The sequence below is a fragment of the Taudactylus pleione genome, unplaced genomic scaffold, assembly GCF_031769625.1.
Source record: "Taudactylus pleione unplaced genomic scaffold, aTauple2 ptg000262l, whole genome shotgun sequence".
Classification (NCBI taxonomy): Eukaryota; Metazoa; Chordata; class Amphibia; order Anura; family Myobatrachidae; genus Taudactylus; species Taudactylus pleione.
Window position 1 is genome coordinate 4389372 of NW_028284664.1, and position 23659 is coordinate 4413030.

The window sequence follows — 23659 nt, forward strand, 5'->3', positions numbered from 1 at the left end:
CTGCGTAACTTGATGGTACTATATAAATAAATTATATAATATAAGCATATAACAAGCAGAGACCAACTTTCAAAAACAGAAACAAAAATTCTGCCGTCAAATGAAAGGCTCTTCTCAAGATGAGTGTGGTATATAAGCTCTATGTACAGGATATCAACATTCAGAATGTTGAAGGGGTCTCCATGTCAACATTATGTCGACAGCACTATTTTACCCTAACTGTAGTGTAACTCTAACGCTCATATGTTCACAATATAGACATACTGTACATAATATTGACATTTGGAATATGTGGCCAACAGACGTAAATAAAAAATATAGTTGATGCATTCTGGTAAATTTAATGTCTGGGTTTCTTATTAATTACAGATCATATCGTTTTGGAACTATAGTAATGAGTAGGGGAACAGAGAGAATGTCTAGGAATATATGACATGTCATCTGACCAGCTCTGGAGCCCTGGTTCACCTTGAGGGGAGCAGAAATAGGATAAGGAGCAGGAATCTAGCGGTGATGAATGAGGGAAAGTTGTAACCTTGTAGCTCATGTAAATAACACCGTCACATGCATTTCACCTTCTGATGAGGACAGTTAGTGTAGCAATTAGTCTGCCATGTGCAGATACAGTAACTCCATACACTGTACAGAACATTGATATATTTCGGTTCTTACATGCAGAGCTGAAACGTATAATACACGACAATGGAAAGATTGTTTTTTGTCTTTATTTAAGGCAATGTCTTCTGTGTACCGTCCTCTATGGTGGGAAACCTGTAATATTGGCGGAGATAAAACGTGAAGGTAAACTGTCCTTAAAATTGCAGTAAATCCCAGTCCGTTGGAGTAATTCTCTACCTCCCTCACCCTGGGAATGGTTCTAATGCATAGATTAATTTATGTCAATGAACAAAATTTTTTATTCGACTCCCGAAAAGCATTCTGATTATGTGACACTATGGTTTGGTGGGATGAACTCAAAGGGGCATATTCAATTAGGTGCGAAAAGTCCTGTACTTTTCGCATGCCGAACTTTTCGCCGTCATCGCTGCTTTTCCATGTGAAAAAGTATCGCACGCGTCACCGCTTGTCCCCGTGTTCAATTAGAAATAAGCGAAAACGGAAGCCGGCAAATTCGAAACCAGCGAAAAGTCCTGTCAAAAATGGGGAAAACACTCTGTACCCCCTGAAAAGCTGCACTAACATAGGGGATCACTATAGGGGTATTCTAGTACCCCTAATAAAGCTAATCTGGTTTTTTTTTCCTCCAATATCTTGCTATTAGAGTCTTTGCATAAGTGGTGAAGAATGGCATTAAGCAATATTTTTTCTGCAAAATAATTAGTCCCAGCATATTTGGGGTACATGGAAATGGGTGCTAGCACATTTTGAAGTTGCTAATGTGAAGTTTTAAAAAATAAAAAAAAAATCCACCTTTTTTTGACACAGTTTACCTTTGGGGGCTGTCCCAAGGGTGCAGGGTGGTTCCCGCAAGTTTGCACCCCAACACCCCAGTTCTGCACTTTTTTCGACAGCTTTCATAGGCGAATCTTTTTCGCCTATTCCAATGCATTGACTTTCCGCACCGGCGAAAAGTCTTTGGAATTGAATACGGGGATAAGTTTTCGCCTGGCGAAAGGACGTCAACGGCGATACTTTTGCGCAGAAACGGGCTTTTCGCACCTAATTGAATATGCTCCTAAATCTGTTTTCTCCTACAAGGATTTGATACCCCGAGACCAAGTATAAGCAACTGTTTTGATGGGCTATAAAATGTAGCTTTGGTTATATATTTGCCAACTACAGTGAATCCCTGTTTGTCTTGTATTACGTTTATATGTTTTTGATTGTATTATTTTTTTTGCAATTTTATGGATGTATACAAATTGGATGTTGCACTGGTGTCTTTTTGTGTATCTTGTTTATTATATTGTGTATGTTTACTGAAAAGCATAACACAAAATTTGAAAATAAAGAATTTATTTTAAAAAAAAACAAAATGGAAGTAAATTAATTAAATAAACTGGAGATATAAGTGGTAAAAGTTTGATCCATTTTGATACAGAACATAGGGCCTGATTCAGACCCGGTTGCTAAGCTGCGCTCGCTCGTTGCCAAAAGGGTCCGTGTATGCAAAACCTGCGATCGCATTGTCTGGCTTAAGGACGCCCTTTATGTCTTAGAGAGTGACGGCAATGAGTGCACGTTGGTGTTTAAAGACACCCACGTTTCATTCTTAACCCACGTCATCTCCAGGAAGTGTATGAATCATCGGTAACATCGAGAGCCATCGGAGCAGCTCGCAGCCCTTGAGGTAGACTCTATCCCACAGCAAGAGCTGCGAACAGTTCAGACAAATAAACAACCAAGTGACGTGTTCAATGGCGCTACTTTGCTAATTATGCGCACCCATTAAACTCTGTTTGGAAGCTCAGACACGCCTGCGTTCGCACCACCACTCCCCCGTTCACAAGCACCTTCCTTTATTACCACCCACAAACGGCACTGTCACTCAAAGTAGCGCTCAGTCTGTGTATAACGAGTGCACGATTCCCGATCACAGTGACTGGCTTGCGCACGCGCACTGCGACGCATGCGCAAATGTGCGATTATCTCCCCTAGTGAGCGAGCACAGCTTAGCGACCGGGTCTGAATCAGGACCATAGTTTAAGTACCACAATTTTTATGATAATTTTCTTCCACATTCATAGAATCCCCCTTAGAGCATTAGCGTTACAGTTTATGTTTGAATCTTAGCTAAAGTCGTCATTGAATAAATGTACAGTAAGTCTATAGTTCTGAGGAGATAGCAGTGACTTTTAGAAGTAGTAACATTTGATACCGTGCACCAATACTCATTGCACAGACGGCTGTCAGCTAAAAAGCTCTGAAAAGGATATTGTTATTTCATTTATACAAAAGATAAACATTTAAAATACTAAGGGGTCTATTTATTAAAGCATATTTGTGTTCAAACATCAGAAAATGTAATTATATGGGTGGCTCGTGGCATTGTTTAAGTAGTGTGGTCATTTACTGCTGTGGTCCTTCTGTTATCGGTCGCAAAAGCAGTCTGTGATAATAGGTTACGTTCATGTCCAGGGGTCTCCACCTGATCATCTCCAATTTTGATAACATTTTACATGAAGGTTGGCATAATGTATATGTCAGACTAACGTTGCTCTTTTGTTGCAAAGAACTTAGTATAAAGTCAGAAATAAAGCATAACGATGCATGGCGTGGGGTTTGTATCAGACCTATCTATGCATTGTTACCCTGGATTGTGTACTTTTTCCTCAACTTTTCTTATTTTTCCTACTTTTTCCTCCATTGTGTTACCTGTTCCTAAATTGTGTGTCTCAGTTGGCCTATAGTATACTAGGCACTTGGGGCTATGTTTACGAAGAGGCGACTTTTGTAAGCCACCGCTTCTCAGCGGGTTGATGAAAATCTAAAGGGGGGGGGGGATTCAATTGTTTTTTTTTTGGCGCTTTTACTACTAGACACACGTCATGGCAAATCCATTGTTTAGGCGCGATAACCGCCGGCGCCGACATGTCTGCTTGCAGCCTCCTGAGGTGGCGAGCAGAAATGTGCGAAAAATATGAGATATGGTAAGAACTTACCCTTGTTATCTCTATTTCTACGAAGTCCATAGGGTTCCACAGGATACCTTGGGGTACAGGTGTGACGTCAGTCGCAAGGCACCAAAGAGTTAAGCTTTCAGCCTCCCAGGATGCACTAGGTCCCCCTCCTATACCCCGCCCCCGGGCCAAGGCACCTCAGTTAGTTACCAAGCCATAGGCCGGAGGAGGAGAAGGAAGAGAGAGAACAAAGATCTGGACACATACAAGAATCACATTCTCACCAGAGGGAGACGGAAAACCGGTGACCAGAGCAAAGCCCATCTGCAGCACAGGTGCGACAGGGCGGGAGTCCTGTGGAACCCTATGGACTTCGTAGAAATAGAGATAACAAGGGTAAGTTCTTACCATATCTCATATTTTCTACTTCAGGGTCCATAGGGTATCCACAGGATACCTTGGGGATGTCCCAAAGCAGTATCCTTTAAGGGTGGGGACGCTCCTGTGCAGAAAGGAGAATCCGCCACCCGAAGGAAGCATCCTGAGAGGCGAAGGTGTCAAACCTGTAATACCTCACGAAGGTATGGACAGAAGACCACGTAGCAGCCTTGCAGATCTGTACTGCCGAGGCACCACGTCGAGCTGCCCACGAAGGACCCACAGACCTAGTGGAATGAGCCTTCAGAGAAGGAGGGACCGGTAGGCCTTCATGAAGATAAGCTTCAGAAATAGCCATACGGATCCAGGCTGCCAAAGTTTGCTTTGAAGCAGGCCAACCCTTTTTACGGAAGCCATAGAGGACAAACAAAGCGTCCGACTTCCTAAACGAAGAAGTGCGGTCAACATAAGTCCTTAAGGCCCGCACAACATCCAAAGAGGCCTCACCCACGGAAAGACCCGGTGAGTTAAAGGCCGGAACAACTATTTCCTCGTTAACATGAAACTGGGAAACAACTTTGGGAAGAAACTCGGGCCGAGTGCTGAGCACTGCCCTGTTCCCATGAAAAACCAAGAAAGGGGGTCTACAAGAAAGAGCCCCTAACTCAGAAACATGTCTGGCCGAAGCAATGGCCAGAAGGAAAACAGTCTTAGCTGTTAGCCATTTAATTTCCACTGAGCCCAGTGGTTCAAACGGCGGTCCTTGGAGAGCCCTCAGGACCACAGCCAAATCCCAAGGCGCCACAGGTGGAACAAAGGGCGGCTGAATACGGAGAACACCTTGCATAAAGGTGCACACATCCGGGATTGTAGCAATCCTACGGTGAAACCAGACAGATAGGGCCGAAACCTGTACCTTCAAAGAAGCAAGGCGAAGCCCATGATCTAGTCCCGCTTGCAGGAAGGCGAGAATCCGAGACAGACGAAACTCCCGCGGTGCATAACCTCTCGGTCGACACCACTGGAAGAACGTATGCCACACGCGATGGTATATCCTCGCGGAAGACGGTTTCCGAGCTCGTAACATGGTACGCACCACAGAGCTGGAAAACCCCCGGGACCTCAGCATGGCCGTCTCAACAGCCACGCCGTCAAAGACAGCCGAGTCAGGTCCAGGTGAAGGCAAGGACCCTGAGACAGAAGGTCCGGTCGTAGCGGCAACCGCAGAGGACTGTCCACGGACAGACCCTGAAGGTCTGAGAACCAGTGCCGTCTGGGCCACGCGGGAGCTATCAACAGGAGCGTCCCTCCTTCCTGTTTGAATTTCCGGATTACCCGTGGAAGAAGGGAGACCGGAGGGAACAGGTATGCGAACCGGAACGTCCACCGGACGGGCAGAGCATCCACCAGAGACGCCCCTTCGTCTCTTGTGCGAGACCCGTACACCGGCAACTTGTTGTTGTGCCGGGACGCCATGAGGTCGATTTCTGGAAGACCCCACCTGTCCACCAGTAGTTGAAAAACGTCCGGGTGCAGGGACCATTCCCCTGGATGAACGTCCTGGCGACTTAGAAAGTCTGCCTCCCAATTTAGCACTCCCGGGATGAAGACCGCTGATATGGCCGGAAGATTGCGCTCCGCCCAAACCAGGATCCGAGAGACCTCTACGAGAGCCGCCCGACTGCGAGTTCCTCCTTGCCTGTTTATGTAGGCCACGGTGGTAGCGTTGTCCGACTGGAACTGCACCGGGTGACCCTGGAGAAACCGCTGTGCCTGCAGGAGAGCATTGAAGACCGCACGGAGTTCCAAGATATTTATTGGAAGCTCTGCTTCTGTCGGCGTCCACCTGCCCTGGAACAAGTGTGGACCCGAAACTGCTCCCCAGCCCTGAAGACTGGCGTCAGTTGTCAACAGGACCCAATTTGGAACCCAGAACGGACGTCCCTTGTTGAGGTGGGTCGTCTTTAACCACCACGCAAGGGACAGGCGAACCTCCAGGGTGAGCACAATCGTCTGGAACTTCAGAGACTGAGGCAGCCCGTTCCACTTGGACAGGATCAGGTGCTGCAGAGGTCTGGAGTGAAACTGGGCGTATTCCACCATGTCGAACACCGACACCATGGAGCCCAGTAACCTCATCGCCGAGTGTAAGGACACCCGGCGGCTGTGCAGACAACTGCGCACCCTTGACTGTAAAGCAGAGATCTTGTCCTCCGTCACGAAGATCCTTTGCTGTCCCGAGTCCAATAAGGCTCCAAGATGCAGAATCCTCCGAGACGGGATTAGAGTGGACTTCTGCCAGTTGATTAGCCAGCCGTGCCGTTGCAGCAGTGCAATGGTCAGGTCCAAGTGGTGTGACAGGAGCTCTGGAGATCCTGCCACCAATAACAGGTCATCCAAGTACGGCAACATGCGGACTCCCTGCAGCCGCAGAGAAGCCGCCATGACCGCCATCACCTTGGTGAAAACACGTGGTGCTGTCGCCAGGCCAAAAAGTAACGCCCGAAACTGGAAGTGGTCGCTGCGGATTGCAAACCGAAGGAACTCTTGATGGCGCAAAAGAATAGGGACATGCAGGTAAGCGTCCTGTATGTCCAATGACACCATGTAGTCCCCAGGTTCCAGCGCCAGAATGATGGACCGTAGGGTCTCCATCCGAAACTTCGGGACCCGCAAAGACTTGTTGAGTGCTTTGAGGTTGAGAATCGGACGATATAACCCATTGGGTTTCTGTACCAAAAATAGATTTGAATAGAAACCCTGGCCCCTCTGGGAGAATGGAACAGGCACTATAACTCCAGCCTGGGGCATAGTGTGCAATACCTTCTGCAGCTCCGTAGCCTTGTTCCGGTCTGATGGTAGACCCGTGGTGAAGAATCGAGCCGGGGGTCTGTGCCGGAAGGAGAGGGCGTACCCATGGGAGACCACCTCCAGAACCTAAGTGTCTGTCGTAGTGAACAACCAACACCGGGAGAACTGCAGCAGGCGGCCTCCCACCCTGGGATCCCCCAAAGGGAGGCCCGGACCGTCAGGCCGCAGGCTTGTCATCTGGCTTGGGGGCCGGACGTCTGGTACTCCATGCCTGTTTCCGGGGCTTGACCGATTTCTTAGGGCCAGCCTGTCGAGGAAACGACTGTGGTTTGGGCCTGCCCTGGGCCCTAGATGACCGAAAGGACGATGGTCCAGAACCAGAAGGAGCAGCGGCCGACGGGAGACAAGCAGATTTGGCTGCCGCCAGCGTGGCCACAATCTTATCCAGATCCGGACCGAAGAGAACTTCTCCGGTAAACGGCAACGCTTCCAGGTCTTTCTTGGAATCTGCGTCCGCCTTCCAGGATCGCAGCCACAAGGTGCGACGAGCAGCTACCGCTGCTGAAGAAATTCTAGACACCAGAGTACTAATGTCTAGAGCCGCCTCGTTGATGTAGGTGGCCGAATCACGGAGATTGCCAATCAACTCCGCCTGTTCGGCCGGACAGTCGGATTCAAAAGAAGCCTCTAATGAATCTGCCCAGCGCTCCATCGCTCTGGCAACCCAGCAAATGGCCATAGCCGGCCGTGCTGCCCCCCCTGCAAGGGAACAAGCTGACTTCAGGCAGATTTCTACCTTGCGGTCCGTAGCATCCTTAAGGGAGGACATGGATGGCATCGGCAATGTGGCACTACGGACAAGACGGGTCACGTGAGAATCCACCTGTGGAGGGGATTCCCACTTAGCAAAATAATTATCCGCGAACGGATAAGCCACTGCCAGGCGTCTCTGCGGCTGGTATCTTTTGCCAGGTTGTTTCCACGCCTCCTCTAAATGGTCCACCAACTGACCCGAAAGAGGAAAGACTGTGGCATCGCCCTTCACATCTTTGAAAAAGGCATACTTAGATTTAGCCGCTGGGGGAACTTCGTCCTCAATCACCAAGGCTGTGCGGACCGCCCGAATAAGTCCAGGAATATATACTTTGGACTTAGCATCAGCGTCCTTAGTATGGAGAGGTTCCTGATCGTAAGGATCCAGAATCTCCCCATCATCAGACGTCCCTTCGTCATCCTCATAATGAGCGGACAGAGACGCCACCGGCCTTTTATGAGGCCGCATCACAGACTCCCCTTGCAACACATCCGACAAGTGCTGTACAGAACTCGTCAGGGAGTTAACCCACGCTGGCTCCTGAGAAACCGGGAGCGGGGAAATAGGGAGACTGTGGGGTACCACCAATTGTCGTGGGAACCCCTGCATGGGTGACGACACCACAGACTGCTGGGACAAACCCATCGGAGTAAACGCGGGCTGCGGAGCTAACTGGCCCACTAAAGCTGTTAACGCCTGAGCGAAACAAGCCCAGGGCGGCTCCTGTACCGGTGCTGTAACCGTAATAGGCTGCGCCATGGACAAACACTGCCGGCAAAGGCCCTCCGCGCTACCCTCCCCCTCCGCTAACGGTACTTTGCACGTGGTACACTGTAGCCGGAGGGGAAAATCACTTTCAGACATGATGGCACCACGTATGTGACCTCTCTCACCAATTAAGTATTAAATAGGCGAGAGACCACCCTGCAGCACCGCACTGCAAGGGCTTTAGCAGAAAGAACAGGGACAGTAATAAAGCTGACAGTTTTGAGAAGATAAAGTTACAGGCAGCAGCGCTAGCACAGTCACATACAATGCAGAGAAATAACAATTCCTGCACTAACAGCGCTGATCACTCAACTACACAGACACAGGGCCTGGTAGGACACAGCGCTGCATACACAGACCAGAGCCACAGCGGAGGAGAGGTATGCGGGGGGACCCAGACCATGATGCTTCCATCCAGGCTTCCAGCAGCGTTCACCATGCGTTGCAGAGAAGATGGCCGCCGAGGAGCAGAGAGAAGCTGGCCTGGGGGAGGAGCGCTGACACAGGACCAGTCAGCACAGTGCAGAGAGGGCTGTGTGCAGCGGGGGAGGGGCCGGCTGTGAGACAGGGAAGGCGCGCTCCCCTGGCATGCATTTAACCCCTGGGACGCCGCAGCGCTACCGCTCTGCTGCGGTCCGCTGTCCCAGGGGGTAGTGGAAAGCGCAGGTTCAGTACCTGGCTCCACGCTGCAGCCAGTCGCCAGGGAGCCCCCTGCCTGGGGACTTAGGACCATGTGACCAGCGGGGACCCACCGCGGGACCCCGCTGCTTACCTTTGTCCCCCTTGGATCCGGCCATGGTCCGGAACATCTGGGGTCACCGCTAGCTGTGACCCCAGATGCTCACCAGCATCCCCGGATCGGTACCGGCGTTCTGGTACCGGCGGGGGTGTAGGGAAGACAGCATGGACGTCAGGACTGACTGTCCATGCTGTACATCCAGATGTGCAGCCACAGCTGCACTGAAGAAAGCTTCAGGGGCTCTTCTAGCCCCCACTCCGACAGGTGCACCCGACGCCGGCCGGGCACCAAACTAAACTGAGGTGCCTTGGCCCGGGGGCGGGGTATAGGAGGGGAACCTAGTGCATCCTGGGAGGCTGAAAGCTTAACTCTTTGGTGCCCTGTGACTGACGTCACACCTATACCCCAAGGTATCCTGTGGATACCCTATGGACCCTGAAGTAGAAAGTCTGTGTTTCGGGTGCCCAAACAGTAACCAGGATTTAGTAGATGGGTTTAGCCTCTTTACGCGGCTAAGCCCAGCACGACAAGCGCAATAATTAATGGGGACCAGTGTCAGATTTTACCTAGGGTCTGTGGGGCTGCAGCACCCCCATTAAAATCCTCCACTTCAGTAAGCCAGGGCATTCCATGACTGCACTGGCTACACTGTGACTGGAGGTGGCTTCCCATTGGAAGTGTCACTTGCCAGTCACGCACAGGAAAGGCAGCCCCAGTGGGAGGCGTCTCCTCACCCTCGGACTGCCAGTCCGGATTCTCGTGGCTCCTTGAATGCAGCCCCCGGAACCAGTTGTGTCATGCACGGAGCCTTCGCCGGTCCTGGAGCCTGCCAGAACTATTGCGCAGGCAGCGGGAATCAGCAGCAGCCACCCTCAAGGAAAGAGAGTAGGAGCCACTGCTGATGGGCACCCAAAACAACTGAATTGTTAAGTCGGACATCCATTATCACCAACCAAAAAAACAATTGAATTGCCCCCTAATTGTCACTCACTTTCAGTGTAAAGTCCGGAGTGCTTTACACTGAATGAGAGTGCAGTTTTAAATTTTAATTTAAGCAGCCACTTTGTGGCTTTTAGGATTATCGTTTTGGCTAAATCACAGTCCATGTTATGAAAAAACTGGGCTATTTGGCGCGATTTGAGGATAGGGGTATGCAGACACCACATCTGTATATTGGATTAGTGTTCATTTGTATTAAAATAGTAACAATAAAATGAAAAGCAAAAAACAAAAGCACAAACCCTTGTTAATAACATAACTAAAAGCAAAAAAAAAAAAACATGATGATTTAAATAATTGCCTAGCCCAGTGGTTCCCATACTGGGTACCATGACCTCTTGCAGGGGTGCCTCGGGTTGGTGGTCCTGGATAAAATAAAATTATTTTTAGTGAAATTGATAGGCAAAACGAGTGCTACTGGCTGCCAATCAAAAAATATATGGTTAAAAATAAACGCAACCCTGTCAACCACCACATAACTAAACATAAGGGTGACATAAAAGCACAATTTACTTAATTAAATTTTTGCTGAATTTCTCAATTCGACACTTTTGGCCCAGGGGTGCCATGGAAAAAATGCTGATACTCAAGGGTGCCGTAATTTGAAAAGTTTGGGAACCACAGGCCTAGCCCCACAAGTTTATCACATAAGTAGGTGTTCCTATCATACTTATGCACACAGTATAAAGTTATGTATGCAGTACTAATATAAGGGAACATTTCAGTTTATATTAGCTACAAAGGACTGGTATTGGAATCACTGCATTATTGAATATGTTGCTTAAATAAATACATGACTCAGGACAGTGTGCTTAAGACTCGGTGCATAGATACTCATTTGTCATTAAAGTTGTGTGAAAACACCTATTTTCCTAAAGCACTAGGAAGGACAGGTTAGCGCTCTTACCATACATATCCTCTCCACAGTCCTCTCAACATTTGTGAGCATATCCGACACTTGGGTCAGACCAAACGGATGAGTATTACCAATGGGAGGGATGGTCCATGTATAGAGGGGGCCTGGCTGGGCAGGTTTGGTACATGGCCAATGTGTGCCACAATTTCTCTGCTGGATGTCCAGAGGTAGCCAGACAGAAGTATATAATGAGAGGGATTATAATCATCACAATACTCCCAGAGGAAGTCAGAGTATAAACTATTGGCAGTGGTATCCCAGCAATGAAAATAATTTCTGGGAACCACAGGTTAGTGACTGGGCTTTTCTAAATGTTTCGTATTACAGTATATCTGGGAAGTGGAGATTACTCTTTTCCTGTAGTTCACTATACCTCAAAGTCCAACATGACACAATAAGAACCAGAGATGCTAAATAGCCCTGGGAGGGAGCTCTCTGAGATTTTCTATTCAGCACGTTTGATGCGATTAAAGGATTTCTTCTCACACCCTCCTGAGGGGATGCAGTCAGGAAGCCGACAGTCGAAATGCCGACTGCCGGCTCCCCGACTGTTTAATCCCGGCAGGGGTCCAATGACATGCGTCGAGATCCCGACGCCTATCATTTTATCTACGCCAGGAGCTGAACGCCCGGCATACCGATCGAAGGTAAGGTGGGCGCCGGGTGCGGACAGCCTTCTAGGTTAGGGGCTCCTGGAGGGGTTAGGATTAGTCACCCACCCAGGAGAGTTAGGTTTAGGCAGTGGGGAAGGGGGGGGGTTAGGTTTAGGCACTAGGGAGGGAGGTTAGGTTAGTTAGTACTTCCCTTTAGAGCAGTCGGGATCTTCACTGGTGCCGGACTTGCGGCTTTGGGTTTTGAACCGCCGGACCCCATGAGGGTGCATGGAGAAATCATACAAAAGTGCCGGGCGCGTGGCTATTTGCAAGGTTAGCGCGGTGCTAACAGCCTCGCAGCCGGTACTTTAGTCGGAGAATGCTGGTTCTCGCGACTAAATACCCAGGTTAAGTCGAGACAACAGGTATTCTCCGACTAAACAGCGCGCTGAATTGATTAGCTACGGGAGCTCCCTCCTGGGACTTTTCAGCATCGCTTTGAATAGAATCGCGGTCATACAATCAAAATTCATTTAAACAGTCATATTCCATATAATTTCCCTTTGGGAAAAGTTTCTGAAAGTAACAGAATAGTCTAGGTGGCATCATGCAGAGACAATGACATGGCCAAAATGCACCAGAGACATCTGTAAAGTAGGGGTGTGCACCGGACACTTTTCATGTTTTGTGTTTTGGATCTGGATCTTTCTTCGTGTTTTGGATCTGGATTGGTTTTGCCAAAACCACCCTTCCGTGTTTTGGGTTCTGGGTTTTGTGTTTTGGATCTGTATTTTTTTTTTTAAAAAGCATAAAAACAGCTAAAATCACAGAATTTGTGTGTTTTTCTGCTCCTATGCTATTATTAACCTCAATAACCTTAATTTCCACTCATTTTCAGTCTATTCTGAACACCTCACACCTCACAATAGTGTTTTTATATCCAAAAGGTTGCACCGAGGTAGCTGGATGACTATGCTAAGAGATACGAGTGGGCGGCACAAACACGTGGCCCATCTAGGAGTGACACTGCAGTGGCAGACAGGATGGCAGTTTGAAAAACTAGGCCCCAAACAGTACATACTTCAAAGAAAAAAAAGAGGTGCAAGATGGAATTGTCCTCCCACCCACCCTTATGTTGTATAAACAGGACATGCACACTTTAACAAACCAAACATTTCAGCGCCAGGGTCTGCCACACGACTGTGGCTGAAATGATTGGTTCGTTTGGGCCCCCACAAAACAAGCTGGCAATTAATCTGTCCCTGCACAAACTGGCTCTACGGAGGCAAGATGTCGTCCTCATCCTCCGATTCCTCACCCTCTTCAGTGTTGTGTACATCCTCATCCTCACAGAGTATTAATTCGTCCCCGCTGGAATCCACAACCACAGGTCCCTCTGTACGTTCTGGAGGCTGGTCTCCCTGGAAGAGTTGATCATTCATTTTATGAACATCCTCTTCTCCACATTTTGTGGAAGCAACCTCCTACGCCTTTTGCTGACAAGGTTCCCGGCTGCACTAAACACTCTTTCGGAGTACACACTGGAGGGGGGGCAACTCAGGTAAAATAGAGCCAGTTTGTACAGGGACCTCCAAATTGCTTCTTTTTCCTGCCAGTACAGGTACGGACTGTCTGACATGCCTACTTGGATGCTGTCACCGATGTAATCCTTTAACAGACAGACGCACGCTTGTCGCTGCTGCTTTAAGGATGCAGGTGCGGCTACAGCCCACACATTTCACAAAGACAGAAAAAAAAAGAAGAATATTTTTATTGTTTGTGGAGCGCACTTTGAGGGTGTCACCACCCTTTAACAGACAGACGCATGCTTGTCGCTGCTGCTTTAAGGATGCAGGTGCGGCTACAGCCCACACATTTCACAAAGACAGAAAAAAAAATAAGAATTTTTTTATTGTTTGTGGAGCGCACTTTGAGGGTTACACCACCCTTTAACAGACAGACGGACGCTTGTCGCTGCTGCTTTAAGGATGCAGGTGCGGCTACAGCCCACACATTTCACAAAGACAGAAAAAAAAAGAAGAATATTTTTATTGTTTGTGGAGCGCACTTTGAGGGTTACACCACCCTTTAACAGACAGACGCACGCTTGTCGCTGCTCCTTTGATGACGCACGTGCAGCCACAGTGCACACAATTAACAAACACAGAAAATATTTTGTTTTTTGGTTTGGAGTGTACTTTGGGGGTTACAGCACCCTTTAACGGTCAAGCCAGCCGGCCCTTTACTTATGACACAGGCGCACGCTTGGCACTACTTTGTTGATGCACGTGCGGCTACTGCGCACACAATTCACAAACACAGAAAATATTTTTTTTTTTGGTTTGGACTGGAGTGTACTTTGGGGGTTACAGCACCCTTTAATGGTCAAGCCAGCCGGCCCTTTACTTATGACACAGGCGCACGCTTTAACACTACTTTGTTGATGCACGTGCGGCTACTGCGCACACAATTCACAAACACAGAAAATATTTTGTTATTTGGTTTAGAGTGTACTTTGGGGGTTACAGCACCCTTTAACGGTCAAGCCAGCCGGCCCTTTACTTATGACACAGGCGCACGCTTGGCACTACTTTGTTGATGCACATGCGGCTACTGCGCACACAATTCACAAACACAGAAAAAATATTTTGTTATTTGGTTTGGAGTGTACTTTGGGGGTTACAGCACCCTTTAACGGTCAAGCCAGCCGGCCCTTTACTTATGACACAGGCGCACGCTTGGCACTACTTTGTTGATGCACGTGCGGCTACTGCGCACACAATTCACAAACACAGAAAATATATATTTTTTTGGTTTGGACTGGAGTGTACTTTGGGGGTTACAGCACCCTTTAACGGTTAAGCCAGCCGGCCCTTTACTTATGACACAGGCGCACGCTTGGCACTACTTTGTTGATGCACGTGCGGCTACTGCGCACACAATTCACAAACACAGAAAATATTTTTTTTTTTGGTTTGGACTGGAGTGTACTTTGGGGGTTACAGCACCCTTTAACGGTCAAGCCAGCCGGCCCTTTACTTATGACACAGGCGCACGTTTGGCACTACTTTGTTGATGCACGTGCGGCTACTGCGCACACAATTCACAAACACAGAAAAAATATTATTTTTTTAGCACTTGGGGGGAGCACCCCTGATGGACAGAGCACCCCCTGGACAACACTACAGCACCCCTTTAGGACTGGGACACTGCACAGGACTTTGGAGTGGACACAGCTCCTATGGAGAACTGACTGCACAACACAGTCCAGCCAGCCCCTATGGACTTTGAAGTAGTGGACAACAGCAGCGCAGCGCAGCACAGCACAGCACAACACTACTCTGCACTACACTACACTACACAGCCCAGCCAGCCCTAACTCCCACCCTCCCTCTTCACTGTCCACAGCCGAGTGAGAAAATGGCGCCGACGCGGGTACCTTATATAGGAACCAAAAACCGCGAGACCCGGAAGGCGGGATGATGAAGTTTTGCCTCGATTTCAGATCCGAGTCAGGCGGGAAAAGTCGAGCCTGACTCGGATCGGAGGGGCTCGGGGGGGTTCGGATTTCAGAAATCCGAACCTGCTCACCCCTACTGTAAAGGAATACATACCATATGTCAACAGTGACAATTGTTGACAATGCAGCAGTACTTAAGTTAAGGCAACATGTTTCAAGTTATACTGCCGACAATGTTAAAATGCTTTAAGTAGCGTTTTAACCTTGTCGGCACTGTGGTGTTGGCATACTGATGCCAGCAGTGACTTTGCCGAAAATGTCACTGCCGACATAATGACTGCATCTCTCTGTAAAGACTGGCCCTTTTACATGGGAATCTTATACAGATGGAAAACATGCCATTTGTTAAAGCGTGTTGGGAGGTGTGGTATTACTCTGCCAGTTGCACATTTACCAATTGGGAGGTTGATCAACAATCTACAATTGGACACCACGGTGACACACTGGCTACTAATGCTGTCTCACAGCACAGAGGTCATGAGTTATTATTATTATTTTTTATTTATATGGCGCCACAAGGGTTCCTTAGCGCCTTACATAGTACATAAAGCACAGAAACAGTACAGAAACAGCACAGAGACAGTTGAACAAAACAAGAAAACAGTGACATACAGTACAAGACATTGCAGGACAAGTACATGGTATATAAACATTTGGAGTATAGAGTAGATAACGATCTAAGTAAAGGAAGGAGAAACACATGAGGGAAGAGGGCCCTGCTCGTGAGAGCTTACATTCTAAAGGGTTAGATTGCCAACCTTAGATTAAGAAAAAACAACTGGGATCTACACATAGAGCTCTGTATACTGGATATAATTAAACAAAAAACAATCACAAAAGAGACAATAACATGGGATTTATTTATCATATAATAAAAAGTTCTATGTAATAATGCACAGTAAGTATAAGCATTCAAATAGGCATATGCATATAAATCAAAGCATAAATGTGGCGGTGATTAGCAGCAGACATAATGGGCCTGATTCTGTGTCGGATGGATCTCGGAGGCAAATGGCGAGTTTTTACTTTCAGTACATGCACATTTACGCATATTTGTGTATGGATGTTCTATTCTAAGTCGGCCAGATCTATCTTTTCGTGAGACTGGTAATTTCGTGGCATGACAATGCGATTGCGCGGATCCGCCCTGACTTGTGGGCGTGTATTCTCTGTGTGATCCTGAGTTGTGTGTACGGGGAAGGGAACCCTGTTGACGCATCTCTTGCACCTAGCATGGGGCTATATAAATAAATAGTAATAGCCCGTAGCTGCACATTATTATGATCATGCATAACCCCTGCTGTGCAGTCACATTTGGGACATCTTCTCTTGTGTATTTTATTAGTGAAAGGTCATCATAATAAATAACTATTTACAACTAACAGTAAATTGCTGAGTAACTGTAACCATTGCAAATATATACCGAGGGCTTCTCAGAAGAGTCTATGTGCTGGATCTAAAACGATCCTTTTACCGTGTCAGAGCTGTAAAGGAATGCAACCCAACACAGAACGCTGCATACAGACCTCTCCAGCAGGGCACAGAGGGATGTAATGGCTTGTGTGACAAATAGCTGCCCTGACAGCTCTTTTTATGGCCAGGAATTAGACTTAATCAGAAATAGTCAAGCGATGGTTGGAAAGATGCACCTAAGTGATGTAGATCATCTATGGAGGAAATAACATGAGCTGATAGGAAATAAAGAGGGACCTCAATTGTACACAACTTAAGCTGAAGGTAGGAAAATAATTTGGGAAGATTTATCAAACCTTCAAAAAGTAGCAAACAATTAGGTTCTCTCTATCATTTATCTAATACAAATAAACAAATCTGACATCAGGTTATCGGGACTTCTGGATTGGTGTATAAATTCAATAATAAAACGGGTTTTATTAGCTAATACTTATGTTATGAAATGTAAAGTATATGCTGTTTAATGTACAGAGACTAAGAGACAAGTCATGTTTGGTACCATTCTGAATCACTGTTTATTTGCAGATCTTCGGTTCTATCGGCAAGGAGATCGCATCATGCGTCTGCAAGTTATGAATTACATGAAATTAGTGGTTAGAAAGTGAAATCTGTATGTAGTGTCTTTTACTAGTTTAAACCAGTTCTTCGTTGGGAAAGATCAACAAAGCCGTTGGAGGGCTGAACTATCACTGGACAAACTGACCTATGACCTGCATCGTACCAGAAGAACCAATGGAATTATGCCAGGTCGTTTCTATTGTATTGTCCGCTCTCTGTAAGATATATAAACTAGCGCTCTCGGCCCTATAGTCAGTAATCTTCTTTCTTTCTTGACGGAGGCTTCACGTTTAATGCCGGGAAATCTGGATCCAGAGCGCTAGCGTATGTATCGGCTGTACCTTTGTATTTAATTGTATTTTGTGCTAATTGTGTTAGATCAAAGCGTGTAACTTTCTTTTTATTGCAATAAGAACTTTTGTGCTTTGGAACCACAATATAAGTCTGGAAAGAAATTATTTCTGTTTAGCGATTATTGGGTAATCATAGTTGGGGGCTCGTAGTTTGGTGTTCACGCTACCGAGAGGTCGCACGAAAGCGTACGGATCTCGGTTTCGCAACAAAGGGTGGAAGGCGCCATAAGCAGGAAAGAATGCACTGTGGGCCTGATTCAGACCCGCTCGCGAGCGCTGAACGCTCGCAAGCGGGTCGATGTTGCCCAAGTGCGCATGCGCACGATGGAGGCGGCTCCATCTTGCGCATGCGCGAGACCAGATATAACGATGGCCAAGCCGTCGTTATGGGTCTCGCACCAAAGGGGGCGTGCTGTCGATGGTGATTGACAGCATGCCCCCTTTGGTGGGCATGCCGGGGGCGTGGCTGCCCAGACGGAGGCGTTCCCATGGGAACGCCTATCGTCTGGGGCCGGCCCCACTGACATCACTAGTGATGTCAGTGGGAGTGCTTTTGGCTCTGATAGAGCCAAAAGAACTCCAGGGCTTGCGGCTGCGAGACCCTACCGCAAGAGTCTCATCGCAAGCCCGATGGTCGCGATGGTCTTGACCATCGCGACCATCATTTTGGCCGCTCGTTATAGCTGTGGGTGGTTACCCACAGCTATGCGAGTGGCCAGGAGGCCGCTCCAAAAAGTAGGAGGGACGGCCCTGATTCAGAGCTAGCGCTCTGTCAGAGCGTCCGGCTCTGAATCAGGGCCAGTGTTCGATACCTGCACCATCTAGTGTTGTGAAACCGATATCAGTTGTTATGTGATTTCAAGGAGCGCTGACTAGGACTTGGGGCAGGAGAGAAAAGTTTGTTTCTTTCTTTGTCTGTCTTGGCGCTAGAGTGCGAGTCGCACAATAGTGTATATGTATTTCCTGTATTGCTGCCACGTGTTCAATCGTTCTGATAATATTGTTATATTGATAGCGTGATTACATTGTTTAAGACTTCTGAATCATACTGCCATATTAGCAAAAAGCCTAGTTTCTGCGCAGAAAACTAAAGGTGTATGAAAGCAGACGTGTGATTGTAACGTGATAGAGGCTACTACTGTGTGTGGGGCCTATGTTAGGTACCATGTGTTGGTCCTAAAGACTAGGTAGGTGTTTGATGAGGCAGAAAGCTACTGAGTGTGTACACATAGCAGGTGTATTGCAGCAAGGACAGGGATTTTGTACCTTGAAGAAAACAAGGGGTTTCCGAAATTCGGCTCCCAATAGTGGTCGCAGAGCCCATTGATCAGTTAGGTTCTCTGAACACTGCGACTAGACCGCACGGTTGGGTAGACCGTGATTGTGACTTGGATTGTAGTGGAGGAAATCACTGGAAAGGGTGTTATTGGAACACTTAAATTCTAACAGGGGAGAGTACTCAAAAAAGGGTGAGCTACCAGACAAGGGCTGAAAGGTGTCCGGAAAGACAGTTTAATTGTATAAGACATTATTCTGTTCCTCATTGTGTGTGCCGTCCATAACGGTTAGCGGGCCAGTTGTGCACAACGGGATAGGAGTGCGTGAACGTAGCTCCATAGGGATCGTTCACAGGTCCACATTCACTAGCAATAAGTTGCCTAGCATTTTCCCAGATGGGTGCTAAGCAGACGCTGGGAATAGTCGACGATGTGCTGCTTTTGGAGGGGCCAACAGGTTCGGCAAGGCATATAATGTATACAAAGTATGGTGCGTATGCAACTGCGTACTGTGACGTATGGGTTAAGATGACCAAGAGATGTGTGAAACCTTTTCCTACAATTGGCAGTTTGATGTGGAAGTGTTGAATAATGTCAGATATAGCATCTGTGTGGTGAAATCTCTAAAGAAATGAGTAAAGTATAATGATTGTTTGAAATTATGGCAGCATGAAGGGGAACACGTGGTAGAGTGGCGTGCTCGCGCCACTAAGTAGTGTCGTGAGCACTACGCAAAAGGGTGTGCACGCGACGCAAGACAGCGTTGCACACGCACCTCAAGGGAGCTCGCATGCGGTGCTAGTTAGCATCGCGCATGCGCTGCAAAGTAGCGTACACGCACCGCAAGGTAGTGGCGCTAAGGGTATAGGTATTCGCGCATGCGCACCTCCGCCACCCTATGTGGCTGAAGGTGATGGTACAGCCGATACTAAAAATTATAAAAATGTAACAAGTAATTTGTACCCTATCCTGAGTAATCATAAGGAAAATGTTTGTGTAGATGATGAACCTGTTGAAATGTCAGCCATTGCATATGCAGTAAATCTGTTAGGCACAGCACTAAGCCTAGAAAGGGAAGTGATCCAACCAGCTGTATCAGCAGAAGGGATCCCATCAGTTATACCAGCAGTAGAAATTGATGAAGGTAATACAGTGCATAGTAGTAACAGATTGAACCCCCAGAGTACTAAGGTAAAAGTTTCCATTATAGCAAAGTGGTAGGTGTCCATCCTGTTCCCAATGGGAATCCGGACATAAATGGTGTAGTACCCACACGGGATGTAGTAATGCATTGTCCATGGACAAGAGCAGAGTTACATTCAATAATGACAGAATTTCCCGACCCTAGGAAAGAATTAGCGAAGTGCCAAAAATTTGTAAAAGATTTAGATAATGCTCATGAGCCAACCAACAAAGATTGGCGAGTGGTATTACAGGCATGTCTTCCATCCAATACCGATGTGACAAAGTTCATCACGGATTGTGTATTGAATGGAGATAGTCCCTTCATGGATGAGAACAACCAAGGTAACATTACACGCATAGTCACCCAATTGGCCGTATATTTTCCAGTAGTAGTGAACTGGAGCAAAATTTTCACCATCAGGCAAAAGGATAGTGAGTCTGCAGCAGATTATTTCACCCGAGCACTGCTGACAATCACCCAAAATACAGGCATAGAAAATATAAAAGACAACACACAACACAGAGAAGTAGCTGTCACGGTACTTATGGATGGTCTTAAAGACACTCTAAAGACCAGGGTTCAAACCTCTCAGCCTAACTGGAGAGGAATTACTGTAGATGCCCTCAGGGAATCAGCTATAGAACATGATAAGAACATCCTCAGGAAGAGAGAAACACAAAGTAAGAAGCTAATGGCTGTTAGTATTCAAGCTTTAGAAGGAATGTACACACAGCCACAAAACTCATACCACACACAGCCACAAAACACATAACATACTAAGCCACAAACCTCATACCACACGCAACCAGAAACTCTCCATACTCAACCACCTAAACAACGACAACTTACCAACATAAGATGTTACACATGCAATCAGAAAGGACACATAAGTTGATACTTTCAAGAGAGAAATGGAGGGACAAATAATAAGAAAATGCATAAGTTCATACCAAAAGGATACTAGCAGAATGTAGGAAATCCTTAGCATTCGTCGGCTCACATAGTGGCTGTGAATGCTTTACTGGAGAATGATAGTCAGCTCTAGAGGTCAGGTCATACCTGTAGTCTACAGCCAGTCAGGCTAACTGAGAGTACTAGGGAAGAACCTACAATTACAGTAGATATAGCTGGTACTAAACACTCTTTTCTTGTAGACACAGGTGGCGACCAGATCAGTGTTAAATTCTCCATCAAATTTACAGGTGACCAACAAGACAGTACCAGCAATGGGAGTAACTGGTAAAGTGCAGCATTATCCTTTCACCAAATCTGCAGAGGTTACTATTGGGCCGCTGCAAACCAAGCATTCCTTTCTGCTGACAGCAGCTGCTCCTACTAACCTACTGGGAAGGGATTTGTTATGCAAGATGGGATGTGTCATTTACTGTACCCCTGAAGGTATATTCCTAGATATCCCAGAGAAGGTTGCGCACGAGGTAAGGGATATATTGGACACTCCACCAAGGTTAATGCTCCACTCTACCGTTTCAGAACAAAGCCCATCCCAAGTAAAAGAGATGTTATCTCAAATACTGGGTTCACTTTGGACAAAGGATGGACAGGACACTGGATTGATGGCAAATGTATCTCCTGTAATGGTAAATTTAAAAAGTAATAGGCAAGCTCCAAAAATTCCCCAATACCCGTTAAAGCCAGAGGTAGAGCTAGGGGTTTATCCAATAATTGAAAGGTTGTTACAACAGGGGATTTTAATCCGTACAGCTAGCCCAGCTAATAGTCCCATTTTTCCAGTGAAGAAGGCTGGGGGAGGGGCTATAGGTTAGTACAGGACATTAGGGGTGTAAACAAAGTAGTTGAAAGCCAATTCCCCGTAGTGCCCAATCCAGCTGTCATCCTCATGCAAATTCCACCATCTGCAACCCATTTTACTGTCATTGACCTATGTTCTGCTTTCTTCTCTGTCCCTCTTCACCCTGACTGTTAGTATCTCTTTGCATTCACCTACAGGGGGGTACAATATACATGGACACGATTTCCCCAGGGTTTCATAGATAGCCCCAGTATTTTCTCTCAAGCCTTACACGACTGTTTGCAATCTTTCCAACCAGGCAATGGATCTGTTCTAATTCAATATGTAAACAATTTATTGTTGTGCTCTGATTTGTTTATGTCATGTTTAAATTATATTAAACTACTGTTGCTTCATCTCTCACAGACATGACACAAGGTTGCTAAGGACAAATTACAGCCATGCCAGACTAAGGTTAAATTCTTGGGACACCCAGGGCCTACGACATTTGACAACCAACAGAATACAGGCCATACAGACCATGACACTACCGCAGAACCAACAGCAAATCCGTACCTTCTTGGGCATGTGTGGATACTGCAGAACGTGGATCCCAGGTTTTTCTATTCTGGCCTTACATTTGCAGGAATTGGTGTCATCCTCAAAACCCGACCATATCACACACCCTGAGGAAACAGAGCAGGCTTTCCTTAACCTTAAGGATAGTCTGACAAGAGCACCTGCATTGGGAATCAAGGTTATGATAAACCTTTTCATTTATATTGTACGGAGGCTGATGGCTGCCCGGCAGGTGTCCTCACACAAAAACATGGTGACGCTAGTAGACCTGTAGCATACTACAGTGCCCAATTGGACACTGTGGCAAGATCACTCCCAACGGTTTTAAGAAGTGTAGCAGCAACTGCTCTTTTGGTCAGTAAGAGTGAGGATGTAGTATTAGGCCATGATATGATTGTTTATACACCGCATGCTGTATCTGCTTTGCTGAATTCTGCCCAAACCAGACATGTTTCTTCAGCTAGGTTCACAAAATGGGAACTAGCTCTAATGGCACCTGCAAATATCACCATTAAACGGTGCAGTACGTTAAACCCAGCAACGTATTTACCATATGTGCCTCAGGATGCACAAAGGGTGGAGAGAGGTGAGTCGCTGGTTGAAGGTGAGTTTTGCAGGTATACTGATACACATGATTGTATGGAATATTAGAATCAGACCTTTACAGCAAGACCTGACATACGTGATACACCATTAGAAAATGTAGATGTGACATTTTACACGGATGGGAGTTGTCATAGACAAACTGACACAGGTTATGCTGTTGTAAATCACGAGGATGTTGTAGAAGCTGAACCACTTGGTCCACCTCACTCAGCACAGGTGGCTGAACTGGTGGCATTAAGGAGAGCATGTGAACTGGCAGAAGGTAAGTCAGCTAATATCTACACTGACTCTAGGTATGCCTTCGGGGTAGTCCATGATTTTGGGTCTCTTTGGCATCTTCAAAATTTTATGACAGCAGCAGGCACACCAGTTGCACACTCACACCACATAAAAGGACTCTTGACAGCAATCCAACTACCAAAGGCAGTAGCTGTCATCAAATGTAAAGCCCATACATGTGAAGAAGACCCGGTGTCACTGGGCAATAACAGAGCAGACGAAGCTGCCAAATGGTCAGCAGGGTTAAGAGTTAACATACCAGTTAATCAAATGATAGTTTTTCAGGCAATTGATGAGCAGAAATTAATTGAATGAAAAAAATTGTGTTCAATTCAGGAAAAGGCACTCTTGAGATCAAAGGGATGTGGGCAGGAGTCCTCTGGACTCTGGAGAGATGGACAAGGTAAGACAGTGGCACCCAAGGCATACTACCCAAGCTTCGCTGAGGCAGCGCATGGTCTGACTCACCTGGGAAAGTA

At 46.9% G+C, this 23659-nt stretch overlaps 1 protein-coding gene across 1 annotated transcript in view; it reads right to left on the minus strand.

The window, feature by feature from the left end:
* The window catches only part of CMSS1 (cms1 ribosomal small subunit homolog), a 394493-nt gene that overhangs the window by 37353 nt on the left and 333481 nt on the right, over positions 1-23659 (minus strand). The gene's annotated exons all lie outside the window — the stretch shown is intronic.